Source organism: Aethalodelphis obliquidens, unplaced genomic scaffold (assembly GCF_003676395.1).
Source record: "Aethalodelphis obliquidens isolate GAN/ISIS:26980383/991018 unplaced genomic scaffold, ASM367639v1 scaffold106, whole genome shotgun sequence".
Classification (NCBI taxonomy): Eukaryota; Metazoa; Chordata; class Mammalia; order Artiodactyla; family Delphinidae; genus Aethalodelphis; species Aethalodelphis obliquidens.
In genome coordinates this window covers 761,745-787,214 of record NW_020838050.1, presented here as the reverse complement: position 1 = coordinate 787,214, position 25,470 = coordinate 761,745, and positions in this window count along the sequence as shown.

Genomic DNA, 25,470 nt, shown 5'->3' with positions numbered 1-25,470 from the left:
TTTCATCATTAGTGTATAGGAATGCCAAAGATTTCTGTGCATTAATTTTGGATCCTGCAACTTTACCAAATTCATTGATTAGCTCTAGTACTTTTCTGGTAGCATCTTTAGGATTTGCTATGTATAGTATCATGTCATCTGCAAACAGTGACAGATATACTTCTTCTTTTCTGATTTGGATTCCTTTTATTTCCTTTTCTTCTCTGATTACTGTGGCTAAAACTTCCAAAGCTATGTTGAATAAGAGCAGTGAGAGTGGGCAACCTTGTCTTGTTCTTGATCTTAGTGGAAATGCTTTCAGTTTTTCACCATTGAGTATGATGTTGGCTTTGGGCTTGTCATATATGGCACTTATTATGTTGAGGAAAGTTCCCTCTATGCCTACTTTCTGCAAGGTTTTTATCATAAATGGGTGTTGAATTTTGTCAAAAGCTTTCTCTGCATCTATTGAGATGATCTTATGGTTTTTCTCCTTCAATTGGTTAATATGGTTTATCACATTGATAGATTTGCATATATTGAAGAATCCTTGCATTCCTGAAATAAACCTCACTTGATCGTGGTGATCCTTTTAATGTGCTGTTGGATTCTGTTTGCTAGTATTTTGTTGACGATTTTTGCAACTGTGTTCATCAGTGATATTGGTCTGTAGTTTTCTTTCTTGTGACATCCTTGTCTGGTTTTGGTCTCAAGGTGATGGTGGCCTCATAGAAGGAATTTGGGAGTGTTCCACCTTCTGCTATATTTTGCAAGAGTTTGAGAAGGATAGGTGTTAGCTCTTCTCTAAATGTTTGATAGAATTCGCCTGTGAAGCCATCTGGTCCTGGGCTTTTGTTTGTTGGAAGATTTTTAATCACAGTTTCAATTTCAGTGCTTGTGACTGGTCTGTTCATATTTTCTATTTCTTCCTGATTCAGTCTTGGCAGGTTGTGCATTTCTAAGAATTTGTCCATTTCTTCCAGATTGTCCATTTTATTGGCATACAGTTTCTTGTAGTAATCTCTCATGTTCTTTTTTATTTCTGTTGTGTCAGTTGTTACTTCTCCTTTTTCATTTCTAATTTTATTGATTTGAGTCTTTTCCCTTTTTTTCTTGACGAGTCTGGCTAATGGTTTATCAATTTTGTTTATCTTCTCAAAGAACCAGCTTTTAGTTTAATTGATCTTTGCTATTGTTTCCTTCATTTCTTTTTCATTTATTTCTGATGTGATTTTTATGATTTCTTTCCTTCTACTAACTTCGGAGTCCTTTCTTCCTTCTTTCTCTAATTGCTTGAGGTGCAAGGTTAGGTTGTTTATTCGAGATGTTTCCTGCTTCTTAAGGTGGGCTTGTATTGCTCTAAACTTCCCTCTTAGAACTGATTTTGCTGCATCCCATAGGTTTTGGGTCATTTGGTCTCCATTGTCATTTGTTTCTAGGTATTTTTTAATTTCCTATTTGATTTCTTCACTGATTGCTTTGTTATTAAGTAGTGTATTGTTTAGCCTCCATGTGTTTGTATTTTTTACAGATCTTTTCCTGTAATTGATATTTATTCTCATAGCATTGTGGTTGGAAAAGATCCTTGATACAATTTCAATTTTCTTAAATTTACCAAGGCTTGATTTGTGACCCAAGATATGATCTATGCTGGACAATGTTGCATGAGCACTTGAGAAAAATGTGTATTCTGTTGTTTTTGGATGGAGTGTCCTATAAATATCAATTAAGTCCATCTTGTTTAATGTATCATTTAAAGCTTGTGTTTCCTTATTTATTTTCATTTTGGATGATCTGTCCATGGGTGAAAGTGGCGTGTTAAAGTCCCCTACTATGAATGTGTTACTGTCAATTTCCCCTTTTATGGCTGTTAGTTTTTGCCTTATGTATTGAGGTGCTCCTATATTGGGTGCATAAATATTTACAATTGTTATATCTTCTTCTTGGATCGATCCCTTGATCATTATGTAGTGTCCTTCTTTGTCTCTTCTAATAGTCTTTATTTTAAAGTCTATTTTGTCTGATAAGAGAATTGCTACTCCAGCTTTCTTTTGGTTTCCATTTGCATGGAATACCATTTTCCATCCCCTTATTTTCAGTATGTATGTGTCTCTAGGTCTGAAGTTCGTCTCTTGTAGACAGCATATATATGGGTCTTGTTTTTGTATCCAGTCAGCCAATCTGTGTCTTTTGGTGGGAGCATTTAGTCCATTTACATTTAAGGCAATTATCGATATGTATGTTCCTATTCCCATTTTCTAAATTGTTTTAGGTTCGTTTTTATAGGTCTTTTCCTTCTCTGTGTTTCTTGTCTAGAGAAGTTCCTTTAGCATTTGTTGTAAAGCTGGTTTGGTGGTGCTGAACTCTCTCAGCTTTTGCTTGTCTGTAAATGTTTTAATTTCTCCATCAAATCTGAATGAGATCCTTGCTGGGTAGAGTAATCTTGGTTGCAGGTTTTTCTCCTTCATCACTTTGTGTATGACCTGCCACTCCCTTCTGGCTTGCAGAGTTTCTGCTGAGAGATCAGCTGTTAACCTTATGGGGATTCCCTTGTGTGTTATTTGTTGTTTTTCCCTTGCTGCTTTCAGTATGCTTTCTTTGTATTTAATTTTTGACAGTTTGATTAATATGTGTCTTGGTGTATTTGTCCTTGGATTTATTCTGTATGGGACTCTCTGTGCTTCCTGGACTTGATTAACTATTTCCTTTCCCATATTAGGGAACTTTTCAACTATGATCTCTTCAAATATTTTCTCAGTCCCTTTCTTTTTCTCTTCTTCTATTGGAACCCCTATAATTCAAACATTGGTGCATTTAATGTTGTCCCAGAGGTCTCTGAGATGGTCCTCAGTTCTTTTCATTCTTTTTTCTTTTTTCTGTGCTGCAGTAGTTATTTCCACTATTTTATCTTCCAGGTCACTTATCCGTTCTTCTGCCTCAGTTATTCTGCTATTGATCCCATCTAGAGTATTTTTAATTTCATTTATTGTGTTGTTCATCATTGCTTGTTTCATCTTTATTTCTTCTAGGTCCTTGTTAAATGTTTCTTGCATTTTGTCCATTCTATTTCCAAGATTTAGGATCATCCTTACTATCATTATTCTGAATTATTTTTCAGGCAGATTGCCTATTTACTCTTCATTTGTTAGGTCTGGTGCATTTTTATCTTGCTCCTTCATCTGCTGTGTGTTTTTCTGTCTTCTCATTTTGCTTATCTTACTGTGTTTTGCATCTCCTTTTTGCAGGCTTCAGGTTCGTAGTTCCCGTTTTTTTTCATGTCTGTCTCCAGTGTCTGAGGTTGGTTTAGTGGGTTGTGTAGGCTTCCTGGTGGGTGGTACTAATGCCTGTTTTGTGGTGGTTGAGGCTGGATCTTGTCTCTCTAGTGGGCAGGTCCACGTCTGGTGGTGTGTTTTGAGGTGTCTGTGGACTTATTATGATTTTAGGCAGCCTCTCTGCTAATAGGTGGTGTTGTGTTCCTGTTTTGCTAGTTGTTTGGCATATGTTGTCCAGCACTGTGGCTTGCTGTTCATTGAGTGAAGCTGGGTGCTGGTGTTAAGATGGAGGTCTCTGGGAGATTTTCACCATTTGATATTATGTGGAGCTGGGAGGTCTCTTGTTGACTAGTGTCCTGAAGTTGGCTCTCCCACCTCAGAGGCAGAGCCCTGACACCTGGCTGGAGCACCAAGAGCCTTTCATCCACATGGCTCAGAATAAAAGGGAGAAAAATTAGAAAGAATTTGTAGAAATAGGAAGAAAGAAACAAAGAAAGAAAGAAAGGATGTAAGGAAGGAAGGAATGAAGGAAGGAAGAACGGAAGGAAGGAAGGAAGGAAGGAAGGAAGAAAGAAAGAAAGAAAGAAAGAAAGAAGGAAATAAGGCAAGAAGGAAAGAAAGAAGGGTGGGAGGGAGGGAGGAAGGAAGGAAGGAGGGAAGGAGGAAAAAAGACAAAAAGAAAGAAGATACAGTAAAATAAAGTATAATAAAATTATTGAATTTAAAAATAATTATTTAAAAAAAAATAGGGATGGATAGAACTTTAGGACAAATGGTGGAAGGAAAGCTATACAGACAAAATCTCACCCAGAAGCATACACCTACACCCTCACAAAAAGAGGTAAAGGGAAAAAAAATCATAAATCTTGCTCTCAAAGTCCACCTCCTCAATTTGGGATGATTCATTGTCTAAAGGAGGGAAGGAAGGAAAGAAAGAGAGAAAGAGAGAAGGAAAGAAAGAAAGAAAGAAAGAAAGAAAGAAAGAAAGAAAGAAAGAAAGGAAGGAAGAAAGAAAGAAAGAAAGAAAAGTATAATAAAGTAATTAAAATTAATTATTAAGAAAAAAATTAAAAGAAAAAAAAACAATGGATGGTTAGAACCCTAGGACAAATGGTGGAAGCAAAGCTATACAGACAAAATCTCACACAGAAGCATACACATACACATTCACAAAAAGAGGAAGAGGGGAAAAAATCATAGATCTTGCTCTCAAAGTCTACCTCCTCAATTTGGGATGATTCGTTGTCTATTCATGTATTCCACAGATGCAGGGTACATCAAGTTGATTGTGGAGATTTACTCCACTGTTTCTGAGGCTGCTGTGAGAGATTTCCCTTTCTCTTCTTTGTTCTCACAGCACACAGGGGTTCAACTTTGGATTTGGTTCTGCCTCTGCCTCTAGGTCACTGGAGGGCGTCTCATGTTTGCTCAGACAGGACGGGGTTAAAGGAGCCACTGATTCGGGGGCTCTGGCACTCTCAGGCTGGAGGGAGGGAGGGGCACAGTGTGCAGGGTGGGCCTGCGGTGGCAGAGGCTGGCATGACGTTGCACCAGCCTGAGGCCCGCCGTGCGTTCTCCCGAGGAAGTTGTTCCTGGATCCCAGGAACCTGGCAGTGGCAGGCTGCACAGGCTCCCTGGAAGGGGAGTATGGATAGTGACCTGTGCTCGCACACAGGCCCCTTGGTGGCGGCAGCAGCAGCCTTAGCATCTCTCGCCCATCTCTGCGGTCTGCGCTTTTAGCCTCGGCTCGTGCCTGTCCCTGGGGTCCACGCTTTACGCCGTGGCTCGCACCCGTCTCTGGGGTCCGTGCTTTTAGCCGCGGCTCGCACCCGTCTCTGGAGTCCCTTTAAGCAGCACTCTTAAACCCCTCTCCTCGCACACCAGGAAACAAAGAGGGAAGAAAATGTCTCTTGCCTCTTTGACAGGTGCAGACATTTCTCCGGACTCCCTCCCAGCTAGCCGTGCTGCACTAACCCCTTCAGGCTGTGTTCAAGCCACCAACCCCAGTCCTCTCCCTGCGCTCTGACTGAAGCCCGAGGCTCAACTCCCATCCCTGCCCACCCCGGCGGGTGAGCAGACAAGCCTCTCGGGCTGGTGAGTGCTGGTCGGCACCGATCCTCTGTGCGGGAATCTCCTCGCTTTGTCCTCCGCACCCCTGTTGCTGTGCTTTCCTCCACGGCTCCGAAGCTTCCCCCTCTGCCTCCTGCATTCTCCGCCCACGAAGGGGCTTCCTAGTGTGTGGAAACCTTTCCTCCTTCACAGCTCCCTTCCACTGGTGCAGGTCCCGTCTCCATTCTTTTGTCTCTGTTTTTTCGTTTTTTTCTTTTGCCCTACCCAGGTACGTTGGGGGTTTCTTGCCTTTTGGGAGGTGAGGTCTTCTGCCAGCATTCAGTATGTGTTCTGTAGGAGTTGTTCCACGTGTAGATGTATTTTTGGTGTATCTGTGGGGAGGAAGATGATCTCCGCGTCTTACTCTTCTGCCATCTTCCTCCTGCACTCCAGATATTTGTTTTTAATTTAAAAAATAAGAAGGAAGAAAGGGAGGGTGGGAGACAAAATAAGAATAGAAGGAAGGAGAGAAGAAAGAAAAGAAAAGGAAAATGAGAGATAAAATGAGAGAGAGGGAGAGAGAGAAAGAGAGAGAGACCAACCCATATGGAGCATTTTTCACAATCCTCAAAAGAATGTGTAATATAAAACTGCAATAGATCTGATTTTTCTGAAATATTGTTTAAAATAATGATATATGATCTACAAAGAGCCAAGTGTGTGTGCTTTATGCTTACCTTGACCATTTACTTGAAAAATGAAATAATTAGAACTTCTAAACCTGAAATAATTAACATTCCCTTTTTCACTACCAAGACAGATTCATCATGTCATTTCTATTAGTTCTACTCTCTGTAACCAATAAAACTAGTCATGGATACTCAGATCAGTAGTTAGACTAAGATAGTAAATGTATTGCTGCATCTTTAAAACATGACAGAGGTTGATAGTAGGGCTTACTACATATACTGCACCATCAACATTACATTTTTTCCTAAAGACAATGATCTTTATTAAATCTGGTAAGAAGAATAGAGATGTAGATGTAGGGGATGCAGGTAGAGGGAAAGTAACAGATTAGAAGAATGAAGGTAATGAAAATGGAATGATAGAAACTTCTAGTATGTTTCAGTACAATATCTGGCTTAGAGAATTAAAGTAGCAAATTATAGAAAGCAGTTGTCATGATACAGCAAAGAAGTAGATTAGTGTAAATATGCAGTTAGTCAGTCATAAGACTTTCTAGTGTGTGGTTCCCAGGGATACAAGGGCTGAAATCTAGTGCTGACCTGACTTGCATAAATAAGTAGCTTAAGATGATAAGAAATGTAGGAATCTAAAATAATTAATAAATAAAATGTGTTAATTAGTTTTAATTGGCAACAGAAAATACCGGAAAATGAAATATCAATACCCTTAAAATTCTTTTTCAAGTAACCAGGAAATAGAAAGCTAATTGTAAAATAATTAATGTTTTATGCTCACTAGCCTAACTAGGTAGTCCTCCTTCCCCATTCTGACCACCTAGTTCACAGAGTTACTCAGTTTCTTCCTTTTTCTTTTCCCACATCCAACTGGTGCTGACTTTTCCCCATCAGTGTCAGAGAGGGAGGCTGAAAACATTTGTTCAGGAATAATTTCTGAGCAAATGAAATGTTGACTGAGAGATTGTTCCCAGACTAATAGGAATTGGGTGTGTTAAAGATAGCCAAAATTCTATTACTATAATAGAAATAAACATTTCATGCATGCACATGTATGTTTATGTGTGTGTATCATTAGTGAAGACTATATGTGTGACAATATTGAGGCCTAAACATAAAACTATGTTTAGAATCATGATCTGAAAACTTAGAATTTAAATTTTTATTTGTGAAATCCCATTGTATGAAAATTAGGATCAAGCCAGAACCACAGTGGGAGACAGAGCAGGAGCCATGAGCTGGGCTGTGTTGGCACCCACAGGAGCTCACTGCATTGGGGCTGGGCCTGGAAGAACTGAATGTGCTGGAGCCACAACCACAGATAAAGGCACCACTTGCTCCCAGGCCACCATGCTATCAGGCTTTGCCTTGGATTATTTGAAAAATGATTGTTCTGCCTTGTACACTTTGATGGTAGAGCAAAAATATTTTACTTGATTCTCAAAATTCCCTCCAAATCTTCATACTCTGAGATTCATATGGTCATCACACTCTTTTTATATTACAAATTAAGAAACAATGATGCTCACATCTCAAGGTCTCCCATTCATTAAACTGTATTCCATTTGAGGTTTTTCGGAGTCAAGCCAATGCACTTCACTGTCACTTAATGAATAAAACTGTCTAGCATCACACAGAAGTGCATAAAGTATGACTAAAACGATTGTTTATTTAAAATGCATAAACTCTGTCAGAAGCCAGTCTTAAGATGGCAGAGTAGAAGGATGTGAACTCACCTCATCTTATGAAAACACCAAAACTACAACTAACTGCTGAACAAGCATTGGCAAAAATCACTGGAACCTACCAAAAGAGATACCCTACATCCAAAGACAAAGAAGAAGCCACAACAAGAGGGCAGGAGTGACACAATCACAATAAAAACAAATCCCATATTCACCAGGTGGGTGATACACAAACTGGAAAATAATTATACCACAGAAGTTCTCCCATAGGAGTGAAAATTCTGAGCCCCACATCAGGCTTTCCAGCCTGGGGATCTGGCAATGGGAAGAAGAGGCCCCAGAGAATCTGGCTTTGAAGGCCAGTGGGGTATGATCACAGGAATTCCACAGGACTGGGGGAAACAGAAACTCCACTCTTGGATGGTGCACACAGGGTGTTGTGCACACAAGGATCAGGGAAAAAAGATGGGACCTCATAGGAGACTAGGAAAGACCCAACTGCTCATATTGGAGGGCCTCCTGCTGGAGGTGGGGGGTGACTGTGGCACACTGTGGGGACAAAGACATTGGTGGTGGGAGTTCTGGGGAGTACTCATTGGAGTGAGCCTTCCTGGAGGTCACCATTTTCTTACCAAGACCTGGCCTCATCCAACATATTATAGGCTCCAGTGCTGGGATGCCTCAAGCCAAACACCCAACAGGGCAGGAACACAGCAGACAGGCTTCTTACACTCTTCCTGAGCACACAGCTGCCTGATAAGCACACCCTTTGACACAGCCCTCCCCACTAGAGAGACAAGACACAGCTCCACCCACCAATGGGCATAAACCAGTTCTTCCCACCAGGAAACCTGCACAAGCCTCTTTGACAACCTCATCCACTGGGGGAAGACAACAGATGAAAGAAGAACTAGAACACTGCAGCCTGTGGAACAGAAACCACAATCACAGAAAGTTAGACAAAATGAGATGACAGAGGAATATGTCCCAGATGAAGAAACAAGATAAAACCCCAGAAGAAAAACTAAGTAAAATAGAGGTAGGCAATATAACCAGAAAAGAATTCGGAGTAATGATAGTAAAGATGATCCAAGATCTCAGAAAAAGAATGGAAGCACAGATCGAGAAAATACAAGAAATATTTACCAAAGAACTAGAAGAAACTAAAGAACAAACAAAAATAGAAGAACAATAAATTAACGGAAATGAAATAGAGACTAGAAGGAATCAATAGCAACATAACTGAGGCAGAAGAATGGAAAAGTGAGCTGGAAGATAGAATGGTGGAAATCACTGCCACGGAATACAATAAAGAAAAAAGAATGAAAAGAAATGAGGACAGTCTCAGAGTCCTCTGGGACAATATTAAGCACATCAACATTTGCATTATAAGGGTCCCAGAAGGAGAAGAGAGAGAGAAAGGACCTGAGAAAATATTTGAAGTGATAATAGCTGAAAACTTCCCTAACTTGGGAAAGGAAACAGTCACCAAGTCCAGGAAGTGCAGAGAGTCCCAGGGAGGAGAAACCTAAGGAGGAACATGCCAAGACACATAGTAATCAAACTGACAAAAATTAAAGACAAAGAAAAAATCTTAAATTCAACATGGGAAAAGCAACAAATAACATACAAGAGAATTTCCATAAGGTTATCAGCTGATTTCTCAGCAGAAACTCTGCAGGACAGAAGAGAGTGGCATGATATATTTAAAGTAAAGAAAGGGAAGAACCTATAACCAAGAATACCCTACCGAGCAGGGCTCTCATTCAGATTCAATGGAGAAATCAAAAGCTTTACAGACAAGCAAAAGCTAAGAGAATTCAGCACCACCAGACCAGTTTTGCAACAAATGCTAGAAGAACTTTTCTAAGAGGCAAATAAAAGGCTGAAACTAGAAACAAAAAATTAAGAATGGAAAAGCTCACTAGTAAAGGCATGCATACAGTAAAGTTAGGAAATAATCCACCCACAAATATGATATCAAAACCAACAATTGTGAGAGAGGAGAGCACAAATGCAGGATACTATAAATGCATTTGAAATTAAGAAACCAGCAACTTAAAACAATCTTGTGTGACTGCTATATCAAAACCTCATGGTAAACATAAACCAAAAATCTACAATAGATACACACACCAAAAAGAAAACAGAATCCGAACACAACTCTAAAGATAGTCAACAGAATACAAGAGAAGAGAACAAAAGAGGAAGGGAAGAAAAAAGACCTACAAAAACAAATCCAAAAGAATTAACAAAATGGCAATAGCTTTTCTTCTGTGAAGAAGCTTCGGGTGGTACTGTTTGCCCTATGCTGCAATACAGAGCAGGCAGCTGAACACTTCCGTACCTCCCAGTGACGCATCCAGCTTTGGCTTCGGCACTTCCAGGCCTTGCATGGGGAGAATCTGGAGGGCAAATATCTGAACTTAGAGGCAGAAGAGAAACTGGCTGAGTGGATGCTGACCCAACGAAAGCAACAGCTATCTGTAAATGAGGAGACCTTGTTCCAGAAGGCCATCAAAATAGGATGCTCTTTAAAGGGGGAGGTGTTAAAATCTCTTATGAGTGGGCTGTACCTTTCATTCTAAGGCATCACCTGACTCCCCATGCTCCATGAGCTGTGGCCCACACTCTACGTAAGGATGTGGCAGAAAATGCAAGACTCTTCATTGAATTTGTACAACGACAAATTCACAACTAGGACTTACACTTGTCTATTATTGTGGCTATTGATGAGATCTCCTTGTTCCTGGATACAAAAGTACTGCGCAGTGATGACTGAAAGGAGAATGCTCTGCAGACAGTGGGCACAGGGGAGGCTTGGTGTGATGTAATGTTGGCCATTTTGGCAGATGGCACTGTCCTCCCTATCCTGGTTTTCTACCAAGGACAGAAGGATCAGCCTGCTAACGTGCCAGACTCTATCGTGCTAGAGGCAAAGGAGACTGGCCACAGTGATGATGAAATCATGGAATTGTGGTCAACCTGAGTGTGGAAGAAGCACACAACTTGCCCACACAGAAAAGGCATGCTTGTGATGGACCGTCATTGCACTCATTTGTCAGAAGAGGTGCTGGCCATGCTTAGTGCCTCTAACACTTTACCTGCAGTTGTCCCAGCAGGCTGTAGCTCCAAAATCCACCATTACATGCATGCATCAAACAAACTGTCAAGAAATTCAGGCACAAAAAGTGGAAGGAGCAGGCTGGGCAAATGGCAGATACTGCATGTGATTCTGATGTCCTGCTTCAACTGGTTCTGGTCTGGCTGGCAGAGGTGCCTGGTGTCATTGGGGACTGTCCAGAGCTAGTTCTGCAGTCCTTCTTTGTAGCCAGCATTCTGCTTGGCCCTGATGGCAACATTAACTCACCTATAAGAAATGCTGACATGTAAGAGGAGCTAATTGCCTCCCTGGAGGAGCAATTGAAGTTGAGTGGGGAACAGTCTGAGGAGCCCTCAGCTTCCACTTCCCGACCCAGGTCATCTCCTGAAGAGACAGTTGAGCCTGAAAGCCTTAACCAGCTCTTTGAGGGTGAAAGCAAGACCGAGTCCTTCTACAGCTTTGAAGAAGCTGACCTAGATCTGAAGGAGATTTTAGTGTTGGGGTCATGTGGGTGGGGTCATGTGGGAGTGTGGAGTGGGGGTAGGAAAGTGTGAGGGAAGGTAGAGGGTAAAGGAATTATACCAGGTGAGGGTATTTGGTTTATATGTTTTTAATTTTATGCCACCACTCCCCCCAGATGTTGACTTATACCTCCCTGTGGATTTGTGGATTATTAGGAAAACTGAGAGTGATAATATCTGAGACAATGAGGTGACCCAGTGGTCATTCACTTCTGCTAAAAACAGGTTTTTGTGACTTTAAAAAAAATTTTCAATCAAGAAAAAGGAAAAAATCCTTCCTGGGCAAATGTTAAATTTTATGTTTCCTCTTTTACCTCAACTGTATCACAGTACATCTGGGTTTTGTTTGTTTTACTGTGTGGCCAAAGTCTTTGGGCATAATGCTATTTAACCATTGTCAATGTGAAGGTGGGAAAGACAAAAATTGTAGCTCACAAACTGAGTTACTATATATATATATGGATAAAAAAGTTGTTTCATTGTGTTCTTAACACTTTTATGTAAAAATGAAAATGGAAAAAAAATCCCACTGAACTCTCTCTTCCTTCTCCTTTCTTTCCTTCCCTCTCTAGAGATGTTGGTTTCTACAGCAATTCTAAATATAAAATGGTGGCTTTAAAAATGCACAAAATCACCTTTAATCATCCAGAATAATGAATAGATTTTTTTCCTCACCATCCTCCCTCCAACAAAAACACAACAAAACCAATATTCCTTGCACTTGTGATCCTTGGCCCTCTTCCTCATTCTCACACCATCACTCTGGACAAAGGATCATAAATGGGTCATTAGCAAGCAAGAGGTACTGAGGTGATCACACAGAACCTTATGGTAGAAGCCATTGCCAGTGTACAGGTCTTCATCCTACAATCCACAGGGACAGTCCCTGCTTTGTTGAACTTCCTCCTGTTAAGTGGACAGCATACGTGTTCAAGGGATGTGCAAGAAGTTGTTTTGAATTTTAAAAAGACAGACCACTTGTTGAAATCCTGCTTACCCTGTGGCTTTCCCCTATTTCTCTTAATGCTTAAAGAAGAATATTACCTGAAGAAGAAACACATAGGATTGTGCACAAAGAAAATGACATGAATCTTTATTTTTCACTGCCACCTTCAAAGAAAGAAATTTTTTTCTACAATTTGTATGAGGGAATTTTTTAAATTGTATATACTCATGGCTATAAACTGAAATGTACTGTAATACACAGGGGAAAGGAGCAAAAATCCAGGACAACCTTTCTCACAGCTATATTATCTCTGTCCATCCTGAGGTTTTCTGCATTATTTCCCTCCTATGAGCTAAGCAGGTGAACTGCACAGGCTTGTAAATGGTTCATCTTTAAAATGTACATAAGTGGAACATTTTTAAAAAATGAGGGGAAATTGATTTATAAGCAATGGGATTTTTTTCTAGGTGACCCTATTTGAACAGGATTTCACAGACTGTGAGATGCTCAAGATATGATGGGCCTGGTGGTAGAGTTTTGACGTTTGTTACCACCTGTTTCTCCTCATCTATATTTTTGTGTTTTTAACTCCCAGCACACTATAATATAGTGAACTGGAGTGTTCCTCTCCATAAACAGCTTGGCCAGATTCCTGAACCCATGGTATCTGAAAACTGAACTGAGGGTCCACCTAGGTTTCTCTTCCCCAGCTTTTTGCCTGATGCCATTTTGACAGAATATGGATTTTTGAATCAAAACTTTGCCTTTCAGAAAGTTCAAAAAACTATGGTCAACAATACCTACAATGACAATCCTTTTCATTGGTAGTCTCTGCAGCAGCCTCAGATTTAGCAGAGCTGGGTTCCTGGACTCTTCACAGTGTATGATTTTCCTGATGGGTAATTTTTTAAGGCCATAATACCAACAGTGGATCAGCTGGTTTTGGTCAGGAATTTACCTATGTGGATTCTGCTTAGCAGTAAAAGGAAGTTTTTGCTTTGTTTTGTTTTTAAAAATTCAGTTTAATCAATAAACAAGTACTTATTGACAAAAAGGAAACAATCCCATTTACCATCACGTCAAAAAAGAATAAAATACCTAGGAATAAGCCTACATAAGGAGGCAAAAATATCTGTACTCAGAAAACTATATGATGATGATGAAAGAAATCAAAGATAAAACAAACAGGTGGAAAGATACACCATGTTCTTGGAATGGAAAAATTAATTGCCAAAATGACTATATTACCCAAGGAAATCTACAGATTCAATGCAATTCCTGTCAAATTACCAATGGCATTTTTCACAGAAGTAGAACAAAAAAATCTTAAAATTTGTATGGAGACACAAAAGAACCTGAATAGCCAAAACAATGTTGAGAAAGAAAAACGAAGCTGGAAGCTGGAGGAATCAGGCTTCCTGGCTTCAGACTATACTACAAAGCTACAGTCATCAAAACAGTAAGGTATGGGCACAAAAATCCCAGAAAATTAGATCAATGGAATGGGATAGAAAGCATAGAAATAACTAAGGCACTTATGGTCAATTAATTTACAACAAAGGAGGCAAGACTATACAATGGAGAAAAGACTGTCTCTTCAATAATTGGTGCTGGGAAATTGGAAAGCTACATGTAAAAAGTGAAATTAGTACATTCCTTAACACCATACACAAAAATAAACTCAAAATGGATTGAAGACCTAAATGTAAGACCAGATACTATAAAACTCTTAGAGAAAAACATAGGCAGAAGACTCTTTAACATAAATTGCAGCAAGATCTTTTTGGATCTGCCCCCTAGAGTAATGTAAATAAAAACAAAAATAAACAAAAGGGACCTAATTAAACGTAAAAGCTTTTGCACAGCAAAGGAAACCATAAAGCAAAATAAAAAGACAACACAGAGAGTGTGAAAAAATGTTTGCAACCAATGCGACCAAAAAGGGTTTAATCTCCAAAATAATATAAATAGCTCATGTGGCTCAATATCAAAACAAACAAACAAACAACACAATCAAAATATGGGCAGAAGACCTAAATAGACATTTCTCCAAAGAAGACATACAGATGGCCAAGAAGCACATAAAAATATGCTCTACATCACTAATTATCTGATAAATGCAAATCAAAAACTACAAAGAGATACCACCTCATACCAATGAGAATGGCCATCAACAAAAAGTCTACAAACAATAAGTGCTAGAGAGGGTATGGAGAAAAAGGAACCCTCCTACACTATCGGTGGGAATGTAAATTGATACAGCCACTATGGAGAACAGTATGGAGGTTCCCTAAGAAACTAAAAATAGAACTACCATATGACCCAACAACCCAACTCCTGGGCATATCTCTGGAGAAAAACATGGTTTGAAAGGAGACATGCACCCCAATGTTCATTGCAACACTGTTTACAATAGCCAAGACATGCAAGCAGCCTAAATGTCCACTGACAGATAAATGGATAAAAAAGATGTGGTACGGGCTTCCCTGGTGTGCAGTGATTGAGAGTCTGCCTGCCGATGCCGGGGACACGGGTTCATGCCCCGGTCCAGGAAGATCCCACATGCCGTGGAGCAGCTGGGCCCATGAGCCATGGCTGCTGAGCCTGTGCGTCCGGAGCCTGTGCTCCACAATGGGAGAGGCCACAACAGTGAGATGCCCGCGTACCAAAAAAAAAAAAAAAAGAGTGGTACATAAATACAATGGAATATTACTCTGCAATTAAAATGAATGAAATAATGACACTTGCAGCAACATGGATAGATCTGGATTTTACCATACTAAGTGAAGTAAGTCATAGACAGACAAATATCATACGCATCACTTATATGTAAAATCTAAAAAAAAAGATATAAATGACTTATTTAGAAAACATAAAGAGACTCACAAACTTAGAGAACAAACTTATGGTTACTAGGTGGAAAGGGTTGGGAGGGATAGACTGGGAGGTTGGGATTGACATTTACACACTGCAATAATTTAAATAGATATCCAACAAGGGCATACTGTGCAGCCCAGGGAAATCTTCTCAATAGTCTGTAATAACCTAAATGGGAAAAGAATTTGTAAAAGAATCTAAAAAGAGTGGATATGTATATATATATGTATAACTGATTCACTTTATTGTACACCTGAATCTAACACATCTTAAGTCAACAATACTCCAAGAAAAGTTTTTTTTAAAAAAGGAAAAAAAAATTACAAAATAAAATTGTGCTTTGCTAACTCTGAAAAATAAATAAATAAATAGATAAAATAAATAAATAAAATTTTATTTGCAAATAAAGGTTTTAAGGTTTCAGAATATTGTTTTATCCTTTAGTTGGGCATTGTTCAAACACTACAAAACTTTGCTTAAATATTCCATTATAAAACTATTCTGATATAATAACAATCAGGGGAAATCAAAACCTATGCATAGAAATAAAAAGGCTGGAGGGAACTATGTTAAATTATTAAAAGTAGTTCTATTTGGTTGGTGAAAATTGTATAACTTCTTCTTCCTACTTTTCCTCTATTTTCTAAACTTTCTCTGAGTATGCATTATCATTGTGATGAGAAAACACATTTTAAAAGTCAGTATGTAAAAGAGTGATGTACCAAAATGTTCTTTGCAGCTCTATTTACAATAGCCAGGACATGGAAGCAACCTAAGTGTCCACTGACAGATGAATGGATAAAGAAGATGTGGCACATATATACAATTGAATATTACTCAGCCATAAAAAGGAACAAAACTGAGTTATTTGTAGTGAGGTGGATGGACCTAGAGACTGTCATACAGAGTGAAGTAAGTCAGAAAGAGAAAAACAAATACCGTATGCTAACACATATATATGGAATCTAAAAAAAAAAGAAAAAGAAAAAAAATGGTCAGAAGAACCTAGGGGCAAGATGGGAGTAAAGATACAGACCTACTGGAGAATGGACTTGAGGATATGGGGAGGTGGAAGTGTAAGCTGGGACAAAGTGAGAGAGTGGCATGGACATATATACACTACCAAATGTAAAATAGATAGCCTGTGGGAAGCAGCCACATAGCACAGGGAGATCAGATCGGTCTTTTGTGACCACCTAGAGGGGTGGGATAGGGAGGGTGGGGGGGAGGGAGATGCAAGAGGGAAGATATATGGGGATATATGTATATGTAAAACTGATTCACTTTGTTATAAAGCAGAAACTAACACACCATTGTAAAGCAATTATACTCCAATAAAGATGTTAAAAATAAATAAATAATAAAAAATAAAAGTCAGTATGTAAAGAAAAAAATTATTTTATGTTTATTAGGACACAGAGAGCAAAAGAAGAAAGAAAAGTAATGGAGTGGGACATGTTGGGTATGACTAGGAGCACAGCAATGACATTTGTGGAAAATACTGAAATGGAAAATCAGCGTGAAATGTGCTGGAAAGAACTTTGGACCCTATATGTGTATGTTGGTGTAGAGAGGAGTCCCATCTATTTGGGGTTCGTAAGCCACTATGACTCAACCTGTTAATCATAACATTCTCAGCTCATCAAAATAAGCCCAAACACCCATAACTAGTAGCCTCAGCAATTGTGTGGGGTCCCTACATTCCAGATTTATTCCCAACTCACATGTGATATTGCCTTTGACCTTGGACTCCTAGCTATGTTTCACATTCGTTAATTTATTGAGTACCTAGTATGAGTCAGGAACAGTATAAAGCAATAAAGATAATGAACTGAACAGACATAGACACAATCTCTGCTTTCGTATTCCTTTCAATTAGAAAACCCAAATATAAAACAAATATTTATATAAGTATTGAATTACAAATCTGATAAGTACTACGGAGGAGAAATATAGGATAATTTAGCAAATAATAGAAGGGTCTAACTTAGTCTAGGGAGAAAAGAAAGGCTTCATAGAGGAAGAGACATTAGAGTTGATATTGTAAGAATGAAGATAAATTAATCAGACTAAGATAAGGAAGATAAATTGCCAGGCTATGAGAATGGTATGTACAAAGGCCTTGAGGTATGACAAAACAAAGTATAAAGCAAAATACCTGAGAAAGGGCTTCCCTGGTGGCACAGTGGTTGAGATGCAGGGGACATGGATTCGTTGCCCGGTCCAGGAAGATCCCACATGCCACGGAGCGGATGGGCCCGTGAGCCATGACTGCTGAGCCTGTGCGTCCAGACCTGTGCTCCGCAACGGGAGAGGCCACAACAGTGAGAGGCCTGCGTAACGCCAAAAAAAAAAAAAAAAAAAAACCTGAAAAAAACTGAAAACAAACTAACGTGGCTAGACCTCAGTAAGTAAAAGAATGATATAAGAGAGTTTTATGGTAAGGTAGGTAGGGGTCAGACCATGCTAACCATGGTTAAAGACTTTGGCCTTTATTCTAAACACAATGGGAAGCCCTTGAAAAGTTTTAATAGTAAGGCATTTTTTAAAGTTCACATTGGCTCTTATGTGAATAATACATTTCAACAGGCTATTGTCATAGTCCAGTTGATGAACAATTATGACTTAGGTAGCAGAAATGGTGATAGAAATGAAGTAATTCAAGAGGTTTGTGGGCAAGGGGTGAAAGAAAAGGAGGTATTCAAATGTGTCTAAGTTTCTGGTTTGCTTAACCATTTGAATATATATGTGATACGGGACACTAGAAGAATTAACTCAGAGGGGAAAGTAAAGTATGAGTTCCAACTTGGTCATGTTTAATTTGAGGTGCTTGTGAGACATTCAAGTGGAGATATCAGACAAACCATTGTATATATGGTTACAAAATCACAGGTAAGATTATGTCAGGGGAAATAAATTTGGGATTCTTCAGCACATGGAGAGAGATTTGAGCCATTTACATTTCAACATCTGTCACTGGCTCTCCTGTTTCCTTTGACCTTAGAACTCAAACAGTTTAATTTTTCTCTCCTTTGTGTTGCTTCAGATAACTTCTCAGTCTAGCCCCCATGCTTTTGTGTAATCACACCCACAAGCTAGTTCCGGGCCCCTGAGAAATGTGGGGAGAAAGATTTGGGCACTTCTCCTAGAATCTACCATATACCCCATCATCCACATGGGTATATAATGGATGAGATCATGATCACATCTCATTAGAGCTTCTGAGAAATGTGGACTACCAAGGGCAGTATTCTATGGTGCTACTTGATCCAACCCTGCCTGATCCCCCTTATGAGAGATTAAAAGAAATCTTAGCAACATATTAGACTTCGTCCTGCTCTTACAGCTGTTTCTGGATATATGGATACCTGGTTTGTTACAGAGCTTTTGCTAATACCTGACTTCCCAGATCACCTTCACAAGCCAACTTTAACAAGATTGAACCTGTGGGATGTATACCACCTTGTCTGAGTCATAAAAATGGGCAAATGAAAGCATTTACAAATGTACTTCATGGAAATTGAATACAGATTGAGGTTATTTGTTGCCTGCAATAGTCCCACTGTCTTCCAACTGCTCATGAACAGGATTTTTTAAACATTTCATGACTGTAATTTAATCATTTGCCTGTATAAATCCCTATTTATTCATTGAAGTTAGATTCTCACAAACCCATAGGCTTGGGAAGTCTAAACAGACAACAGCTACACCACCTCTGCACTGATCCTGATAAATATAGGTTGAAGAGTTTTGAAATGGAGTTCCTAGACCACATCCCAGCTGACTAAGACATCGATATGACACTAAATGAAATGTTTTTATTTTATTTTATTTTATTTTGTGGTACACGGGCCTCTCACTGCTGTGGCCTTTCCTGTTGCGGAGCACAGGCTCCGGACGTGCAGGCTCAGTGGCCATGGCTCACGGGCCCAGCCACTCCGCGGCATGTGGGATCCTCCCAGACTGGGGCACGAACCCGTGTCCCCTGCATCGGCAGGCGGACTCTCAACCACTGTGCCACCAGGGTTTATGATCTTGGATTGAGAGGCCCTCAATTAGCAGGGTTCAATAGTTCCTGGAGTTCACAAGGTACTACCAAGACCTCATCTTTCATTTCTCGACTGGCTTCAATAACCTCTTCAAAAATGGAACTCTAATCCATACCATACCCATATAATTCCAGGCATTTAAAAATTATTCATTTTCATCTTAATTCTGGCCTATCAAAGTAAATCCAAATTTCAATGTAATGGAAGCCTCACAAAACTGTGCTTGGGCCAATTTGTCACAAATGACCCCAGGATGAACGACTACTACAACCTGTGTCCATTCTTTAGGAATGTGTCTAATGCATGATGTGACCTATCATTTGTAGGACATATTGCTATTGATGATAACAGTCATCTTAGAAATATGAGGGTAAGATACGAACGGATATTCCTACCCCTGATTTCTTGTTGTTGCCATTTCCATGAAATATCTTTTTCCATCCCCTCACTTTCAGTCTGTTTCTTTAATTCTGAAGTGAGTCTCTCGTAGGCAGCATATGGAAGAGTCTCTTTTTTTAATCCAATTATCCACCCTACATGTTTTGATTGGAGCATTTAGTCCATTGACATTTAAAGTAATTATTGATAGGTATGTCCTTATTGCCATTTTATTACTTGATTTCCAATTGTTTTTGTAGTTCTTCTCTGTTCATTTCTTCTTCTTTTTATTTCTTCTCTTTTGGTTTGATGCTTTTCTTTAGTAGTATGGTGTTGTTCCTTCTTTTTGGTTTTTGTGTGTGTATTGCAGGTTTTTGATTTACAGTTACCATGGAGCTCATATATGTTGCCCTATAACTGTATCTACATGTTTTAAACTGGTAGTCATTTAAATTCAAATACATTTTAAAAGATCTACACTTTTTACTCTTTTCCCTCACATTTTGTGTTTTTAATGTCATATTTTACATCTTCATGTTTATCCCTCCACCGATTATTGTAATTATAGTTGCTTTTATAATTTTTTGTCCTTTAATTTTGTACTGGCTTCCTTAAGTGGTTGATCCTCAGTCCTTACTATATATTTGCTTTTCCTAGTGGGATTTTCCATTTCCTATAGAATTTTACTTCTGTTCCACTTAGAGAAGATCCTGCAACATTTATTTTAGGGTAGGTTTATTACTGATGAACTCTTTGAGTTTCTACTTATCTGAAAAGTCCTTTATCTCTTTTTCTATTCTAAATGATAATCTTGCTGTTTAAAGTATCCTAGGTTGTAGGTTTCTCCCTTCCAGCACTTTGAGTATGTCATGCCACACCCTCCTGGTCTGCAAATTTTCTGCAGAGAAATCAGCCAATAGCCTTATAGGGATTCCCTTTTATATGACTTTTCACTTTTGCTTCCTTTATTATTCTCTCTTTTGCTTTAACTTTTGCTATTTTAGTTAGGTTATGTTTTGGTGTGTGTCTGTTTGAGTTCATCTTTTTGGGACCCACTGTGCTTCCCATACCTGAATATCTGTTTCCTTCTTCAGGTTTGGGATGCTTTCAGCCATAATTTCCTCAAATACATTTTCAATCCCCTTCTGTCTCTCTTTTCCTTCTGGAACCTCTATAATGTGAATATTGGTATGCTTAAAATTATCCTAGAGACTTCTTCAATTGCTTTCATTTTTAAATATGTTTTTCAACTTTCTGTTCTGATTGGGTGATTTCCATTCTATCTTCCAGATCACATACACATTTTTCTGTATCATATAGTCTGTTATTCATTACTTCTAGTGTGTTTTTTTCTTTTTTTAGCTATTGAATTCTTCATTTCTGATTGGGGCTTTATATATTTTCAAGTTCCTTGGTGAGTTGTTCATTGTTTACACCAATTATTTTCCCTAATTCAGTTAAGATTTTTATTATCAATGTTTTTAATTCTTTACCTGGTAAATTACTTGTTTCATTATTTATTTTTTCAGAGGTTTTCTCTTGATCTTTCAATTGAAAGTAGTTCCTCTGCCATTTCATTTTGCTTAACTTTTTCTGCCTCTATGAATTTATGTGAAACAGTTACTTATTGCATTCTTGAAAGGGTGTTCTTAACTAGGAGCATCCCTATGAAGATTGTGTGTGCCCAATGCCTTTGGTGAGAGAGCTGGTTTTGACATGGATGGAAGTTGCATCTTTCCTCAGGGTATGCTGGTGGCTATCACTTTGGTATGGGGTGGGGCTGGAATGGAGGGACTTGAGACAGAGTTGGGTGTTAAACAGACCTCTCCTTTTCTCAATAAGGAAGTCACTGCCCTATTGGTGATGGGGTCTGATCTCAAGCTGCTAGAGCAGAAGCTCTAAGGTTCATGCATGACCTGCTTCTGTTCACTTACAGTGTGTATTTTTCCCTCTCCCTGCACCAGGATTCTTGCCCCAGTGGTTGGGTGCTGAAGCAATTGGGCCCATGCACAGACAATGGCCCTATATGTTCTCTGTGAAGATGCAGCCCTGGGTACAATTACCCCTCTTCCCTCACAGCTGATCACTTCTCCCAGCCTCCACCACCCCTTCCCTGTTGTGGAATCACTCAGCAGAACAGGTGGGGCCTATGTGGACTCTCAGCATAATTCTGAGTACACGCTGTGGTTGAGGGTCTGCTGTCAGAGATCTGGGTGGCTTCTGAGGTGCCACTTGAGTAAGCTTCAACAGTGGCCACTGCCACCCCACCCAGACTACAGCCCAGGACCAGGTTGCCTCTGCATCCCATGGTCTAGTCTTTTCCTTGGTTGTGGTGCCCCATATCAAGGGCTTCACTGTGACCTGGAGTGAGTGGGGCCAGAGCATTCGCTTGGCTTGGAACGGGGTACATGGCAAAGTGGTCACAGGAAACCCTGCAGCTACTAAGGCTGACCTCCCCCTGCCCTGCCTCAGGAGCTAGCCAGCACACATGTGCTCCTCAGGCACAGAGTCTAAGCTTCCCACAGCACTTCTATTTTTCCCAGTGGCCCTCCAACCAGCCAAGGGTTTTGTCTTCTCCATGTAGGACACCAGGACTGAGGTACCTAATCTGTGGCTCAGACTGCTTATTTTCCAGGGTATGTGTTCACCCGTGTAATCTCCCTTTTCCTGAGTCCCCTCCCAGAGGCATTGGTACAAATATGATGCCTTTGCTTCCCTTCCTACCTGATTACATGTGTATTTTTCTTACAGCTTCGGTTGTACAGGAGTCTTTCTACCAGTTTTTACTTAATTTTCAGTAAGAATTGCTCCACATGTAGAAGTATTTTTGATGTGTTCATGGGGGTGGTGGGTTCTATGTCTTCTTACTCCACCATCTTGATCCCAAGATGGGATCAAATTACATACATTTTACATACATTTACATACATACATTGTAATAGAACAAAAATTGAAGCTTTGTGACTTTTACCACTAACTTTGAGGAACCCAAATATAGAGTAGAAAGTGAGTATTACCCTAGGTTGAGGAATGGCAAGTTAGAACTAGTAGGTCAAGGAGTCAACAGATTTTACAGTGATGTTATTTCTTTGTGCTCTTTTAAAATAGCACCTTGCAATTGATAGACAATAAATATGTGTTCAATGAGTAAGGTAAAACAAAAAATACCTATTAAAATCATCTTATCAGACCATTCAATTTAATAGTGTCTTCTTTAAAGTCATAAAAGGATTTTTCAATTTCCAATCACTTGGAAGAGGCAGTTCTTTTCATTTTCCTGAATTCTCTTAAGCTAACAAAATATGAATAACTCAGGCTTCTATAGTGTGAGCAAGTTTTAAGACTTTCCTTTTTTATATGTCAGGATAAACAAATATAAAATTAAAAAACTAACTACAATGATTCCTCTTGTTAGACTAGCAATAAGTATGTTCTAGTTTTTTAAATATTTTTATTGGAGTATAATTGCTTTACAATGTTGTGTTAGTTTCTGTTACACAACAAAGTGAATCAGCTACATATATCCCCATATCCCCTCCCTCTTGAGGCTCCCTCCCACCGTCCCTATCCCACCGCTCTAGGTGGTCAGAAAGCATCAAACTGATCAACCTGTGCTATTTTGCAGCTTCCCACTAGCTATTTATTTCACATTTGGTAGTGTATATAGGGCCGTGCCACTCTCTCACTTCATCCCAGCTTACCCTTCCCCTCCACGTATCCTCAAGTCCATTCTCTACATCTGCGTCTTTATTCCTGCCCTGCCACTAAGTTCATCAGTACCATTTATTTTGTGTGTTCTAGTTTTTGAAATATAGTGAATATTTACTTTAACTACTTTATATAAAATCATATCAATCTCTTCTAAAAATGTATTCCCTGAAAAACATTTATACTCTTATTTTAGGACAGGGAGCATAGGCCTAAAACATGAAAAGTTTGAGTTCTTTCTTCTATTCCAAGAAATGCATAAGTTCGTATTCAGTATTTGATTAGAATTGAAAAATCATATCACTTCTCACAGCCTTGGATTTGTTAATATTTTGTTGTCCTTTATGATCTGAATTCTGATGGTTCCACCTTGTGGTGAAAATCAGAATAGGTTCTGGGCAGTTCGGGTTTGGTTTTGTTTTGCATGTAAAAGTTCTGAAATAAAAGCCAGTATCAAAATCAAAATTTAGAAACTTACTTATTTCAGATGTGTTTGAATATATTTTCATTGCCCTCAAGAAATTTATGGTCTAGTAAGAAAAAGTCTCATAGGCAGATATTTCAATATAGTATGATTGATACTAAAAGAGAGATTTGCACAAGGGCCAGTAGTAGCACAAAGAAGGTGTCTGATCCTCTTAACCTCTTGGGAAGGTCAGGTAGAAAATAATCCTGTTTTGTTGATCCTCCACAGCTTGTGTTAAATACTAAACTATGGTTAAATGAGAAGTCAAATGTCAGGATACTTTTGGAAGCAGAATGACAAAACCTCAAATCTGAGATCAGAGACAGACACTGAGGTAAATGTAAGATGTCATAATTGAGAGCTAAATAAAGATCAAATATCCAGAGGTGATGTTAGAGAGGAGCAATAGGTAGAGATAGGCAAAAAGGAAGTAATATGGAAATGGTCTAAAGATAATAAGAAGCTGGTGGAATGGGATTGGGAAGGCAGAGTTTATACATCAATCGACAAGGCATTTTAAGTTCATTCTTTGAGGCAGCACTCTACGCCAAACAAATATAGGAGTTGAGGAAGATGGTGGAAGAGTAAGACACGAGATCACCTTCCCCCCACAGATACATCAGAAATACATCTACACGTGGAACTGCTCCTACAGAACACCCACTGAATGCTGGCAGAAGACCTTGGACATCCCAAAAGGCAAGAAACTCCCCACGTACCTGGGTAGGGCAAAAGAAAAAAAGAAAAACAGAGACAAAAGAATAGGGATGGCATCTGCACCAGTGGGAGGGAGCAGTGAAGGAAGAAAGGTTTCCACACACTAGGAAGTCCCTTCGCAGGCGGAGACTGCTGGTGGCGGAGTCGGGAAGCTTTGGAGCCACCGAGGCGAGCACAGCAACAGGGGTGCGGAGGGCAAAGCGGGGAGATTCCCGCACAGAGGATCGGTGCCGAACGGCACTCACCAGCCCGAGAGGCTTCTCTGCTCAGCCAGCGGGGTGGGCGGGGCTGGGAGCTGAGGCTCGGGCTTCGGTCGGATGCCAGGAGAGGACTGGGGTTGGCGACATGAACACAGCCTGAAGGGGTTACTGTGCCACGGCTAGACAGGAGGGAGTCCGGGAAAAGTCTAGAGTTGCCGAAGATACAAGAGACTTTTTCTTGCCTCTTTGTTTTCTGGTGCACGAGGAGAGGGGATTAAGAGTGCTGCTTAAAGGAGCTCCAGAGACGTGAGCCACGGCTATCAGCATAGACCCCAGAGACGGGCATGAGACGCTAAGGCCACTGCTGCAGCCACCAAGAAACCTGTGTGAGAGCACAGGTCACTATCCACACCTCCCCTCCTGGGAGACTGTGCAGCCTGCCACTGCCAGGGTCCTGTGATCCAGGGACAACTTCCCCGGGAGAAAGCACAGCACGTGTTAGGCTGGTGCAAAGTCCCACTGGCCTCTGCTGCCGCAGGCTGGCCCCGAATTCGTACCCCACCCTCTCCCCCAGCCTGAGTGAGTCAGAGCCCCGTAATCAGCTGCTCCTTTAACTCCGTCCTGTCTGAGCAAAGAAGAGACGCCCTCAGGCGACCTACATGCTGAGGCAGTGCCAAATCCAAAGCTGAACCCCGGGAGCTGTTCAAACAAAGAAGAGAAAGGGAAATTTCTCCCAGCAGCTTCTGGAGCAGTGGATTAAATCTGCACAAATAATTTGATGTACCCTGCATCTGTGGAATACCTGAATAGACAACG